Below are 14102 nucleotides of genomic sequence, written 5' to 3'. Positions count from 1 at the left end.
GACCGCTGGGCGGAAGAAGTAAGGCAGCAGTCTGGCGTGGAACGACAGGAAGCCAGAGGCAGACGAGATCGATACCAGTTACAGATACCAGACAAATGGGGTCGATACTGGACAGGACGGGACAGGCAGGATTGATAGACACTGGAGACTGGAGTCTGATAACAAGCAGGACGAGATAGACGGGAATGATACCAGACACTGGAGACCGATATCAAACAGGACCAAATAGACGGGAACGATACCAAACACTGGAGATCGATATTAAACAGGACAAAATAGACGGGATTGATACTGGACGGGAAACACAAGCAGGAAACTGGACGGAGTCACAACACACGTCTTGCGGGTGCAGAGGTTCGTTGATGGACTGACAAAGGGTGAGTGAGAGCACTGAGTTTAAATAGGAGGGAAGCCGTTCAGTCAACGAGCTGCAGCTGGCGCCAAACAGGCAGGGCCAATTGGCAACTGTGACACTGCTCTCTGGTATTCCCAAAAAGAACATTGCCAGCTTGCAGCTACTACAAAATGTATCTTCTCGAAGAAGAAATCACATTATGTAACCGCGGTGTACGTGTCCCACCAAAGATCCACATTTACGCTGGACTGGATGATGAGGTTTTTATTATTACAGTTTCTGCAAATGGATGAGTCACAACATTAGCTTTTTTTCTGCTGGGTCAGATCTCTTTGATCTCTTTGTAGTACTCTGGTAAAACTGACAACAAAGCATATCAAAGAGCTTTCTTTTCACTTTACAGAAAATACATTTTAGAATATCACAATACATGTATAAATCTTTGCATTTTAACAAGATACTTTTAACAAGAGATCGTATAGTGGATTTTTAACGTTTACAATGAATTCAACATGTTTTTCTTTACTCTGAATTTTAACCAACATCATCCTTTTTTTTAATGTATATGAAAAATAGGAATAAAAACAATAATGAGTATAAAAATGGATACAATTTACCTGCAAATGGATGAGTCACAACATTAGCTTTTTTTCTGCTGGGTCAGATCTCTTTGATCTCTACAAGGGGAATTAATATTTAGTAAAACAGAAACAAAACGAAAAGAAACCTAAACAGCTTGACAATATCAATCACATTACTATGCATGTTGAGAGATTTGTCAGCTGGGGTTATAAAGTTTAAAATTAACTTATTTTGTGGAGCACCAAAAGATATGTCTTACCTTTGTAGTACTCTGGTAAAACTGACAACAAACCCCACCTCCTGGTCACATGTTAGAAGCCAAAACCAAACCCCACCCCATACCAGCAGATGGCACTGTTGGACTCAGCATTGCAGGACATTTACCAAAAACTATACACATATTTTAGCAGGAATTTCAATAAAATAAAAGTTATTATCACACCCGTTACATACACCCCCCTGAAATTCTGCTAAAAATGGGAGTGCTACACTAAACATAAAAAAAAAAATCACATGCCAAAAAGGCAAATACTGATGAAAAAGAGGACCCGAAAACTGGTACAGTATTACAAGGAACAAACTGAAGTGCATGTCAGTTCTAAAACTCTCCCAAAAAGGAGTGTGAAAAGAAAGGAGGCGATCAAACTCCTAACTAAGCACAGACTCAAAGATGCCTGTTACATCTCTGAAATATCAAACATTGTTCCTGTAGTTGTAAGTGCTCACATAGGCATAATTCTTGTTTCTTACTCAAGCTTTGTTACTCAAACTGAAAGTGCATCTCTACTGAACTTAAACTAGGAACTAGCAGATATTGCGGACAGAGGATTGTCACCTACCAACTGGTCATTCATCTGACAAATTAGACGACTAGGAGGCCTGATGGACTGGCGGACCCTAAGACCATAACGGTCAAGTTGAGCACAATTAACCTGAGCTTGAAGGTCTGGGACAGTCAAGTCTAAACAGTCAGTATCAGGGGAGTCTGCGTCCGGATGGTCAGGGTTCAATGGGGTCTCGTCTGGGAGACCCATACCCAAAGGGATCATGTTTTCAGAGCACTGTGATGGGCTTTCCGTATTGTCACTTGAAGTATGGTCAACATCTTGTTCGGGGATGTGCTGACTTCCCCGACTGGATGTATCAACACTGCGTGAGTCGGACTAGGCATCAGATCTGCTGTCTAGTGAGTTATCCTCTACCTCTGGATGAACTTGCTCTTCACCTGCCTGTATCACCCAGTTTACTGTACGGACATCAGTGTCTTCAACCGCGTCAGGTAAATCAGGGCATACATCACTTCCATGCATAGCAGCGTCAGACTCTGAGTGTTCAGATTCGCTGGCCAGATCATCCTCTAAGGGCAAGAAGCTAACAGAGAGCAGCAAATTCCTGTGAACTACCTTTTCTTTGCCCGTCAGACAATCCTTGACTCTATAGACATTGAGATCAGGCTTGAGTGATATGACTTCATACGGGGTCGACTCCCACTTGTCTGCAACTTTGCGTTTCCCCGGGACACCTCTGTTGGCGATCAACACCCGGTCTCCCACGACGAGGGGTGATCCTTTGGCCCTACGGTTGTACAGCTTGGCATGACGAGTCTGTTCTCTGAGAGTATTCCTCTGTACAATCTGAGCAGCTTCATGTAGATCTTTCTTCAGATGGCGTACAAAGTCAGAGTAGCTGACAACAGCATCATTGGTATTAGCATGTTGAAACATGACATCGACAGGGAGACGAGGGATCCTACCAAACACTAGGTAAAACGGTGCAAACCCTGTTGTCTCATGCTCTGTGCAGTTATAGCAGAATGTGAGCTGCTGCAGCATTTGTGGCCACTTTGCTTTGGGCTGAGGGGGAAGGGTTCTGATCATATCTCCCAATGTTCGGTTGAATCGTTCTGCGATACCATTTCCCATGGGGTGGTACGGAGTCGTATGGGATTTCTGCACCCCTGCCATCTCTAGAAGCTCTTTGATCAGTTTGCTCTCAAAATTAGCTCCCTGATCAGAGTGAATATGCCGTGGGAAACCATAGACAAGGAAGAAATCCTGCCACAGACGGCGAGCAACTTGTTTGGCGGTTTGATTCCTGCAAGGGAAGGCGTGCGCCATCTTGGAGAAATGATCAGTTACGACCAGGACATCTACAGACTTGTTCTGTTGCTCAGCAGTCCAAAAGTCTATACAGACCAACTCCATAGGCTCAGAGGTGACTATGTTCTTGAGTGGTGCACGGTTGTGTGGTTCCGGTGTTTTCCCTACTACACAACGCTGACAGGATTTGACATAATTCACAACATCACGTTCCATGCCATTCCAGAAAAATCGTTGCCTCACCAGAGACAAAGTACGGTTCTGGCCTTGGTGACCTGCTGAGTCATGTAAACCTTGAAGGACTTTCTGTTTCAATGAATCAGGCACCACAAACTGGAAGATTTTCTTGGCCATGTGAGGATCTTTCCTTATTTTGTAGAGCATGCCATTCTGTATGGTGAGTCTGCTCCAATGTTTCAGTAGTTTCATCACACTAGGCGACTCGACAGCTCTCTCACGCCTGGTAGGTCTCTTGTGTCTATGCACAAAGTACATGGTTCTGCTTATTGTGTTGTCCTGTTCTTGTAAACCAACGAGCTGACTCTGTGGGAGTGCCGTTGACTGATCTCCCTTCTGCAGAAGATTGAGGTTGGCATCTGTTCCCATCACTTGACCCACGCCACCAGTGGACTGAGCACTGAAGACAGCAGCAACTTCTTCTGATGTCACAGAACCATTGGAGCCTGATGGAATTGCCCTTTTTACTGACTCGTCTGATGTCCCAGCACTCTCGTCTACAACAGCGTGACAATTGTTGGATACTCTGAACACCTCTTGCACAGTACTGTTGTTCACCCCGTTGACTTGGTCCAAGAGCGAAGTATAGGGCTCGGTAACAAGGCGATGACCCACACATGACCGTACAAATGGCTCACGGCTCAGAGCGTCGGCTACGATGTTCTTTGGGCCGGGAATGTACTTCAGGTCAAAATTGTATGCAGCAAGCTTCGCTACCCACCGCTGTTCACACGCATCAAGTCTTGGTTTGGTCAAAATGTATGTCAGTGGGTTATTGTCGGTCCACGTGGTAAAGTGTCTTCCTTTCAACCAATGGCTGAATTTATCACATACCGCCCATTTCAAGGCAAGAAATTCGAGCCTGTGTGCAGGGTAGTTGAGCTGGGAGCGAGAAAGCGTCTTACTTGCAAAGGCGACTGGTCTGGCTACTTTTCCACCAGGTGGCAGCTGTGACAGGACTGCTCCAATCCCATCAAAGGATGCGTCGACAGCCAGAATAAACGGCGCATCAAAATCTGGGTGGGCCAGAGTGACACCTGTCACGAGGTCGTGCTTCAGTGTTTCAAAGGCGTTCTGGCATGCATCGGACCAATCTGCCGGCGTCAGCTTCACTTGACCTTTCTTGTGGGCTCTCTTGCGCTTATGCTTGTCACCAGATTCAGATGTGAGCCTGAACAGAGGTTTTGCCTTCGCAGAACACGCTTCAATGAAGCTTTGGAAATACATCACCATGCCTAGAAAAGATCTGATTTTACTAGGGCATGGCGTCTTGCCATCTGACTCCATTAGATCAGCGACTTGTACGTCATTTATTGCTCTCACCTTCTCTGGGTCAGTCCGAATTCCATCCTCACTGATGACATGCCCAAGAAATTTCACAGTCCGTCTGAGGAAAAAACACTTTTTGGGTGCTAGCTTGAGGTTGTGTTCCTTGAGGCGAGTAAACACCATCTGCAGGCGCTGGAGTGCAACTTCCTCCGTGGGGGCAAACACCATCAGATCGTCGAGGTAACATAATAGGCTCATGAAATTCTGATCACCGAATATCGACATCATCATCCTCATAAATGTTGCTGGGCTGTTGCAAAGTCCCTGAGGGAGCCGGTTGTACTCGTGAAGCCCGAAGGGTGATGAGAATGCTGTGTACTTTTTGTCATCAGGGTGCAAGGGGACATTGTAGTAGCCTGACGTCAGGTCCATTGTGGAGAAAAAGGCATTTCCCCCAAGTGCGGCCAAAGCATCAGCTTGATGCGGTAGTGGGTAGGCATCCTTTATTGATCTTGCATTAAGCCTTCTGAAATCAGTGCATACCCTTAGTTCTCCATTCCGCTTCCATATGAGAACAAGCGCAGATGCATAGTCGCTAGTCGACTTCTGAATAATTCCTTTCTCTTCCATCTCGTTCAGAGTCGTCCTCAATTTTTCATACTGACTTGGTGGTATACATCTGTAGGGTAGACGGAACGGCTTATCATCAACAAGGTGGATACGATGTACAAACTCTTTGGCCTCTCCACAGTCCATTTTATGGCGAGAAAAGATTGACTCGAATTGTTCGATGATATGAAGGAGCTTGTCTTTACACTGCAGCGAAACCTCACATGACTTCAGGTCAATGTCTTGCAGTCCCAGAGCTTCCAATGTACGCATCATGTCCTCTTCTGACCTGGGTCGGACCTCTTTGCTCTGTACACTCTGCACGTTGCACTTGACCTCCTCTGCATTGGGCAGGTCTTCCGCTGCGATACAAGGAGACACATCTGCAATTTTCCTGTTTCTCCTCAGCACAACAACTCTGTCCGTGGGATTAAAGACTTTAACAGGCACCCATCCATCTCCCCAGAGTGGAGTAACAACTCGTCCGACAAGGACTTGTCTGGGCCCGGCCTTTGATTGGGTTGGCTCAACGACCACTGTGCTGCCCGCAGACGTCCCGGCCAACTCAGGTAACTTGCCCCAAATAACGTACTCGGTCCGTGGATTCAGCGTCACGCAACTCTTGATTTTTACTGTCCCTACCTTGTCAGGAATGCAATCACCTCTCCATCTCTCTGTGTTGGAAAGCATTGACAGGAATTGACTGTGGTGATCGGACAGACCGTTGTCAGGAGTGGAAACTAATCTCCAATAGCCATCTGTACTTTTCAATTGAGTCAAAATATATTTGATGGCATTGCTGCCAAGGATCATCTGTTCTGTCTGGCCTGGCACCACCATTACTGGTATTATCATTTGGCACCCGTAAACTGTGACGTGAATGTCGTACATGTCTCTGGGAGAAACTTGGTGTCCACCGCAGCCTACAATGACATAATTATCGGCCGTGTAACTCATCATATCAGGGAATTGCTGCAGGAGGGACTTAGCCGTGTCCTCACTTACTGTACAAGCCATCGACCCACTGTCCAACAGCGCTCTGAAAGTGGGGCCTTCTTGCACAAGTACAGGTGTGTAAAACAGTTCGTCAGTCTCCGCTATTCTCTGAAACCCCTGAAAGATCAGCTTCTTCGATGGAGGTATCTTGTTGCTATACATCTCATAAATTGATTTATTATCTTGCATGTCAGGCTTCACATTAGTGGTTGGAGGTATACTCAGTTGATCTGCACTGTTCTCCCCTAAGCGCAGATCAGTTAGTTTCCCTGAGGCAGCGGGACAACTTTCGTCACTGGACAATCACGTCGAGAATGCCCTGGAGCATGGCAGTGAAAGCAAAGGTTTTTGTCTCGGCAATGAGAGAGAGCACTGTGTTCGACCTCTTTGCAAATGATACATGGCTTGGCAGTGAAACCATTGATTCTGGCTCCAGGTCGCCTGGTTGGAGCTCCCCCTCTCTCTTGAAACTGGTTCGAGGTAACACGTATCAGAACTTTCTCCAACATACTAATAACGTCCGTTAGAGAGACATACTGTGGGCTCGAAGTCTGAGGTGGCTCGTGCACGAGGGTTGGACCAAGGTTCACCTCAGCTTTGTGTACTGCAATTTCCGCTCTATTCGCAGGTTGTTGTAGGGAATTTGCTTTGTAGCTCTTCTCAGCGTGGTATTCATTCAGCACCTCTAGTACCTCACATGCTGACCACTTTTCGATGGTTTTTGATCTGTAAGTGAGTGCCAGTTCCTTGCATGGGCAGTTCCTAATAAACATGCGAGTAACCTCTATTTCAGGGTTGTCAAATGTTTTGCCCTGCTCACTCAAGCACTCAGAGGCAAGATCAGCTGCTCTGTTTAGTCTCAGCCAGTAGTCATAGGGGTCCTCCTGGTGTTTGGGCAAAGTTGAATAAAAGTCAGCTAAAGGGACAGCAGAGTACTTGGTACAGCTAAAGTGTTTCCTGAGGAGACTATAAATCATGTCAGGGCGGGTATAGACGTCTATATTACTGTTTCTAATGCCAAACCTAACTACATCTTTAGCTTTTCCTCTCAAATGCATTTGGATTTCCTCTGCTTGCTCTTCAAGTCTCACATTACTCTTCTTAATAAATGTCTTCATTAGATCTTCCCACTCATGTAATTTTATTGAGTCTGAGCCATCCCCATTAAATGATGGTGGTTCTTTAACCTTTCTCTGTGTAACCACCTGAACCTGTGTTACATCTGACACATAATCTGGCTTACTCAATGTGTTTGCTACATCTTGTGTGGCAGCAGCGCTAGGAGCTACTGTATTGTGTGACTGTATACGTGAGAAAATGCTATCAGCCAATGTATGTCCTATCTCCTGAATAACATTTGTCATCTGATCAGCTACACCCTCAGAAATGTCACTCGTGCTCTGATTAAACATGTTTCAAATATGTAAATGAGTCAAAATCACAAAATAAATCAGGAGCTTGCGTAACACGTCACTGTATAGCAATTTTAAATACTGTGAGCTGATGGCATCATGAAACAATGTGGCAGGTAGGACAGTCCTCGGTTCGGAGAGTTTGATAGAAGTCACGGGTCACGGCACCAATGTAACCGCGGTGTACGTGTCCCACCAAAGATCCACATTCACGCTGGACTGGATGATGAGGTTTTTATTATTACAGTTTCTGCAAATGGATGAGTCACAACATTAGCTTTTTTTCTGCTGGGTCAGATCTCTTTGATCTCTTTGTAGTACTCTGGTAAAACTGACAACAAAGCATATCAAAGAGCTTTCTTTTCACTTTACAGAAAATACATTTTAGAATATCACAATACATGTATAAATCTTTGCATTTTAACAAGATACTTTTAACAAGAGATCGTATAGTGGATTTTTAACGTTTACAATGAATTCAACATGTTTTTCTTTACTCTGAATTTTAACCAACATCATCCTTTTTTTTAATGTATATGAAAAATAGGAATAAAAACAATAATGAGTATAAAAATGGATACAATTTACCTGCAAATGGATGAGTCACAACATTAGCTTTTTTTCTGCTGGGTCAGATCTCTTTAATCTCTACAAGGGGAATTAATATTTAGTAAAACAGAAACAAAACGAAAAGAAACCTAAACAGCTTGACAATATCAATCACATTACTATGCATGTTGAGAGATTTGTCAGCTGGGGTTATAAAGTTTAAAATTAACTTATTTTGTGGAGCACCAAAAGATATGTCTTACCTTTGTAGTACTCTGGTAAAACTGACAACAAACCCCACCTCCTGGTCACATGTTAGAAGCCAAAACCAAACCCCACCCCATACCAGCAGATGGCACTGTTGGACTCAGCATTGCAGGACATTTACCAAAAACTATACACATATTTTAGCAGGAATTTCAATAAAATAAAAGTTATTATCACACCCGTTACAATTACACCAATTTTAAACTCACTGCATTGTCTCCCTGCATTGTCTCCACTGCATTGTCTCCCATCCTTTCTTTCTGATTTACTTTTATTATATCAGCCCTCGCGGTCCCTGAGGTCCTCTGGCAGCGGCTTGTTGACCGTCCCTAGAGTGAGGGCCAAAACCTATGGCGTAGCAGCATTGAACTGTTTTGTTCCTTACCTAAGGAACAGTCTGCCAGAGGACATCAGGTCTGCTGGGACTCTTGATATTTTTAAGAGGAGGCTCCTGATCCACTTTATGGACATCATTTTTAATACAGTGGTAGGGTGTGGTTCAATGGCTAAAAATTCTGAGGCCATCTGCTGCCAGCCCTCTTAGTGTGGATAAGCCTTCCTTAAGTCCCTTTCCTCACATGGTTAGTCTGTGCCTTGCCGCAACCATGTTTCTTTTGCTTCTTTTTTTTACTATTTATTTTGTTTTTATTGTATTTTAACCCTTGTGTGTGTCAGTGTATTATGTAACAATTCATTCCCCGAAAAGTGTTTTACAAATAAATTTGATTTAAATGGACCTTACATGTCTCAAAAAGTCATTGTTTCATTTTTTTGCACATATTCTGGAAAATTGGCAGAATGAGAATGCCCTACAGCTTAAATGAGTGGATGAGGGTTTGTCTGGTTCCAAATTCCCTACAGCTCCATTAAATTACAGCTTTCGTCCCTTTTAACAAGATTCAATTGACACTGAACAGCTTGAGCAAGATTTCCCCAAGGGTGACGAGGCTATCATCAGTAGAACAGTTCTCTATTTAACTGTGGAACCCCTTTAATGTTTATTTTTGTAATAGATTTGTAATCAGTTTATGGACTGCACCTTTTTATAAGAATGATGGTAAGCCACCTCAGTCTTTGCACTTTTAAATTCCTTCAGCCATTGCCTGTAGCTAATTTATGCCCGGAATATTCTGTAATAAAAGCTACGAAGGAACTTCACACCTCCAGCTCTTATAATGAACGACCTCTCGTCTCATAACCCGGGTACAAAAATGAATACGGAGAGGAAGAAAAGTTGTTCTTCAAGTTGTACGCCCGTGGTCTTACGTACTTCAATCAAACATGTAATTGTTAATTGTGGAGTAACTATTAATTATAAGCTATTCAACAGGAATAAAGTTATTTAATGGTACTGTATTTTAATGAGTAATAAGAAATTTAAACAAAAAGTGTATGTCTGGGTATTTATTTTTGCAGTTGGATGTCAGATTTTAACCTGTTTTAAAAATAATTTGTAAGTCTTGGCTTGTTTATTTGTCTTTGACCCTTCCATCAAGTTGCCTTGTGTACAGAGAGCCAGTAAGAAAGCTGAACTTACAAGCGAACAAACAAAAATGCTAATATAGCTTTTGTATATAAAGGAACACCATTACTTTGTTGATTTTTTTACTTTATAGAATGTCAATTAGTACACTGGGGAAATCTCTCAATACAATTAGTATACACATTTAAAAGAACTAATGTGTCATATTTTCATTCTTTATTTCTAAGTTGTATTTGGTATCCTACTCTTTTTATTCTCTTCCTTGTCCTCCTGTTCTCTCAGTATTCATTAATTCACGGAATTTCCAGAAGTTTTACCTAGAAAAATTCCAGACTTTTCAAAACGGCACATAGTAATTGATTGTATGCCAGGAGATAGCGTCAGTTTTTCAATTTTATGAATCCGTACAAATCTTTACCACTTGATCACAAAAAATTCTTTCATTGAAAAAACACCCTGGAAATTCTGTGGGTGATTCCTCTATTTATAAAAATGGGAACATATTTTTTCAGAAACGCTTATATTGTATCCGATACCGATTGTGTGTGAGTGTCTTTTTCCCCTTAGGATTTTTAGCCTATATCTTCTGAAGCTTGCAGTGTTTGTAAAGTGACCATAGAAAAAGTTTGGCACTTGGGAACACGTTCCCTGAAATTCCACATTTAAACGGTTCATTCTAGAAATGTACAGCGCCTTTCATAAGTCCATCCATTTACCGCACTGCTGATATACTCACTTGGGTTGTGGGTGTGCTGTTGCCAAACGCGATGAACTAAGGATTTTAATTTTATAATTTAATTTAAGTTCATACTTTCACAAACTAATCAAGAAAATTTGATTTTTCGGGGGGGGGTCGCGGGGGTGCTGGAGCCTATCCCAGCTGTCTTCGGCAGGAGGCAGAAGACCAGTCGCAGGGCACACAGAGATAGACAACTCACTCATTCATTCGCACCTAGGGACAATTTGGACAGGCCTGTTAACCTGATATGCATGTCTTTGGAATATGGGAGGAAATCGGAGTGCCCATGCAAGCACATACATACTCCACACTGGAAGGCTAGATTTGAACCTATGACCCATGAACTGTTCCGCAGACGCGCTAACCATTCAGCTGCCGTGCCGCCCCCTCTGATACAATGATAACAAAATAAACTAATTAGGCTGGAAATTGGTTTGTAATTGATTTGTACTTTGATATGAATGTAAGAAATTAAACAATTAATTAAAAATTATAACGATAAATCTACAAATAAAAATACAGACAACAGAATTGCAGTTAAATAAATGGTCTTTATTGTCATCATACAAAAGTACAACAAAAGTTGAGTGCTGCTGTTTTTAGTGAAAGAAAACGATTTAGAGAGCAGTTGGCTAGATGCATGCAGGTAACCTCGAATTGAGCCAGATCCCCGCGATGATTATTGTACTACTGTCCCGAAAGTACCAGTTTCAAACGAGTTGTAGCTCCAGGTCATCAGTTTCAGTATCAACTGTAGCAGTAGGCCGGACCTGCAGCCTCGCTATTGCCTTCTATCCCGACATCACCCCCGGCCGCTGTCCGGACTCTATAACAATCCACAGAGCACCCGCTCGTGATCACCATTTCTTTGCGCTCTTTTGACTCTTCAGAGTTTGATTCAACTGATAAATTTCATTTCAATGTAACAACCTGCTAAAGGCTAGCTGTTGCTATGCTTCCCTGTTTGTTTTGGGTGAAATCATTGACTTGCGCCCACCCTGCTGTTTAACTGACAGCATACAACAGCCTATCACAGTCGCGCACACATAGTCACGAACTTGGTTTGCGTTTGCCTCCTGGTCTCTGTACTGCATGGGTGTCTAAGCTTCAGAAAGCGGGCCAGATTTGGTAAGTGGAAAATGTGTGGGGAAGTCTATTCATTTAGCCTGGCATTCTTTGAACAGTTTTTCATAAATTCATCCTCCGTGAAAGGTTTGCAGTGCTTAGCGTTCAGCGTCGCGACCTTGTAGCTCGCCTCTGTAGCATTTCATTTGACTCTCGTGAAAAAGTCCACCCGTGCCGTTCAAAAAGCTTGTAATTGCTTCAACTTCGGGGCGGCAGTAGCTCAGGAGGTAGAGCGATCGTTTTAGGATTAAGGGATCCCAGTTCGAATCCCGGCTTGTCCGTGTTACATGTCGAAGTGTCCTTGGGTAAGACATTGAACCCCTAATTACCCCCAATACGCAGGTTAGCGCCTTACATGGCTGCACAGATCACGGTCGCTATTGGGAAATGTGAAGCACAATGTAAAGCGCTTTGGGAAGTCATTGACTTGAAAAGCGCTAGATAAATGCAGATCATTTCATTTCAACTTTTCACAGCATTTGTTTCTAGATAGCTTTTTAGTCAGCATGTTTCGTCTGGCAGTGTCATGAGGGACCGGACCAGAACGGAGGCAGGAGGCAGGAAGGGAGAACTCAATTGCGTTGACGATCAAAACTTATTTAATAAAATAAAAGTCGTCCAAAACTCAGGGACAAGACAGAACAAACAGGCTTTAACTAAAAACGTGCAAACACAGGTTTCTTCCGACTCAAACAAAACAGGACAGAGCAAAACAGAACGGGATATGCAGACAGAAAATGCAATGAGCCAGCACCCGCAAAATCCCAAACCCCCCTTAAGAAGCAAACGCGCAAATTAGGCGATCTGCTTCAGCTGTTGCCCAGGGGGCGGGGCCAGCCGGTTGCCACGGCGACCATGCTGGACACGACAGGCAGAGCTTCTTGATAATGTATATTTTTAAACAGCCACAGTATCTTAATAAATTAGGCAGACGCAGTTATTTCTGATTTCAGGGAAAAAAAATACTCAAATTTCCACTTGTCCTTGAAATGGCGGGCCTTTACAGTCAACTTTCTTTTTATTAATTACAGTCGCCATGTTGTAAATGGGGTGGGCTAAAATTCTCACGGAAAGGCAAGGCGGCCAAAGGACTGCTGCTGCTATCCTCTGGTGAATTGATGAATTTCATTTTCAACATTATCATACCTGTCAACCTCCACGGCTCCATGCCCTTACAAACTGTCGTATTTTCCTTTATAAAAGACAAAATAATCTTACACCATATTTTTTTTTCAAACGTGTTTATTTATGTAGTTTAACATGTTATATTGTACATGTCTTTCGTTATATCATCTAGTCTCATCTCATTAGCTGCACTGCTTATCCTCAGTAGGGTCGCGGGGGTGCTGGAGCCCATCCCAACAATCATCGGGCAGTGGGCAGGGGACACCCTGAACTGGTTGCCAGCCAATCGCAGGGCACACAGGGACAGACAACTCGCTCGCTCATTCACACTTAGGGACAATTTGGACCGGCCAATCCACCTGAAATGCATGTCTTTGGAATGTGGGAGGAAACCCACGCAAGCACAGGGCGAACATACAAACTCCGCACAGTAAGTCCGGTAGCTGGATTTTAACCCACACAGGAGGTTCCCAAGACCTTAGAACTGTGCCGCACACACGCTAACCACTGCGCTCGTTATATCATATATATTGTTAATTAACATTTTGTTGTGAGATACTGAATAGCTCGACATGAATGAGGTTTATTATAAAACAAGTTCAAAAATGAAGTAGCTTGGACGTTCACTGTAGAGGAAAAAACACATGCAAATTTAACTAAATAGAATATTACATTTTCTTATTCAAATTATTAATTCATTTTCTGTATTAAATTATTGTTGGTAATATACCAATTAAAGGGATAACTACAAACCTGTCTTTTTTCATTTTCTCCTTTTATACTTCCTTTTTTTCTTAACTTCTTCATACAACATAATAATTCGTAATATAATGCATCAAATCAAGTGAGCTCTCTTTAACGAGTTGAGCCAAAAAAGCCGATTCTCTGATAAGAGACGGACTTCCTTTCACTACATCAAACCGTCGCTTCGTTTGCAACGAAAACAAAACGATACCGAGATAGAGGCTACCGCGGCGAACTCGTTTGACTTGATTGAAACAAAAGGAAGAGAAAAAAGAAGGAAACATTTAGAAAAAAGCCAGAAAAGGGAAAAGAAAGAAATGTAGGAAAAAAGTCAACAGAGAACAAAAAGAGAAAAGTAACAGCTCGGAAAAAAATATACATGACGAGATTTTTTTCATAGGAACTTAAAAAAAACACGAAAAAAAGAAGAAAACGTTTTTGTTGCATTCAAATCATTTCCAATTATATCAAATGAATCTTGTTGCCAACATTGAACTTCCACTAAAAATTG

This window comes from Urocampus carinirostris, chromosome 3 (genome assembly GCF_059441175.1).
Source record: "Urocampus carinirostris isolate Australia breed hairy pipefish chromosome 3, RoL_Ucar_1.0, whole genome shotgun sequence".
NCBI classification, from domain to species: Eukaryota; Metazoa; Chordata; class Actinopteri; order Syngnathiformes; family Syngnathidae; genus Urocampus; species Urocampus carinirostris.
Note: the sequence above shows the minus strand (reverse complement) of the source record.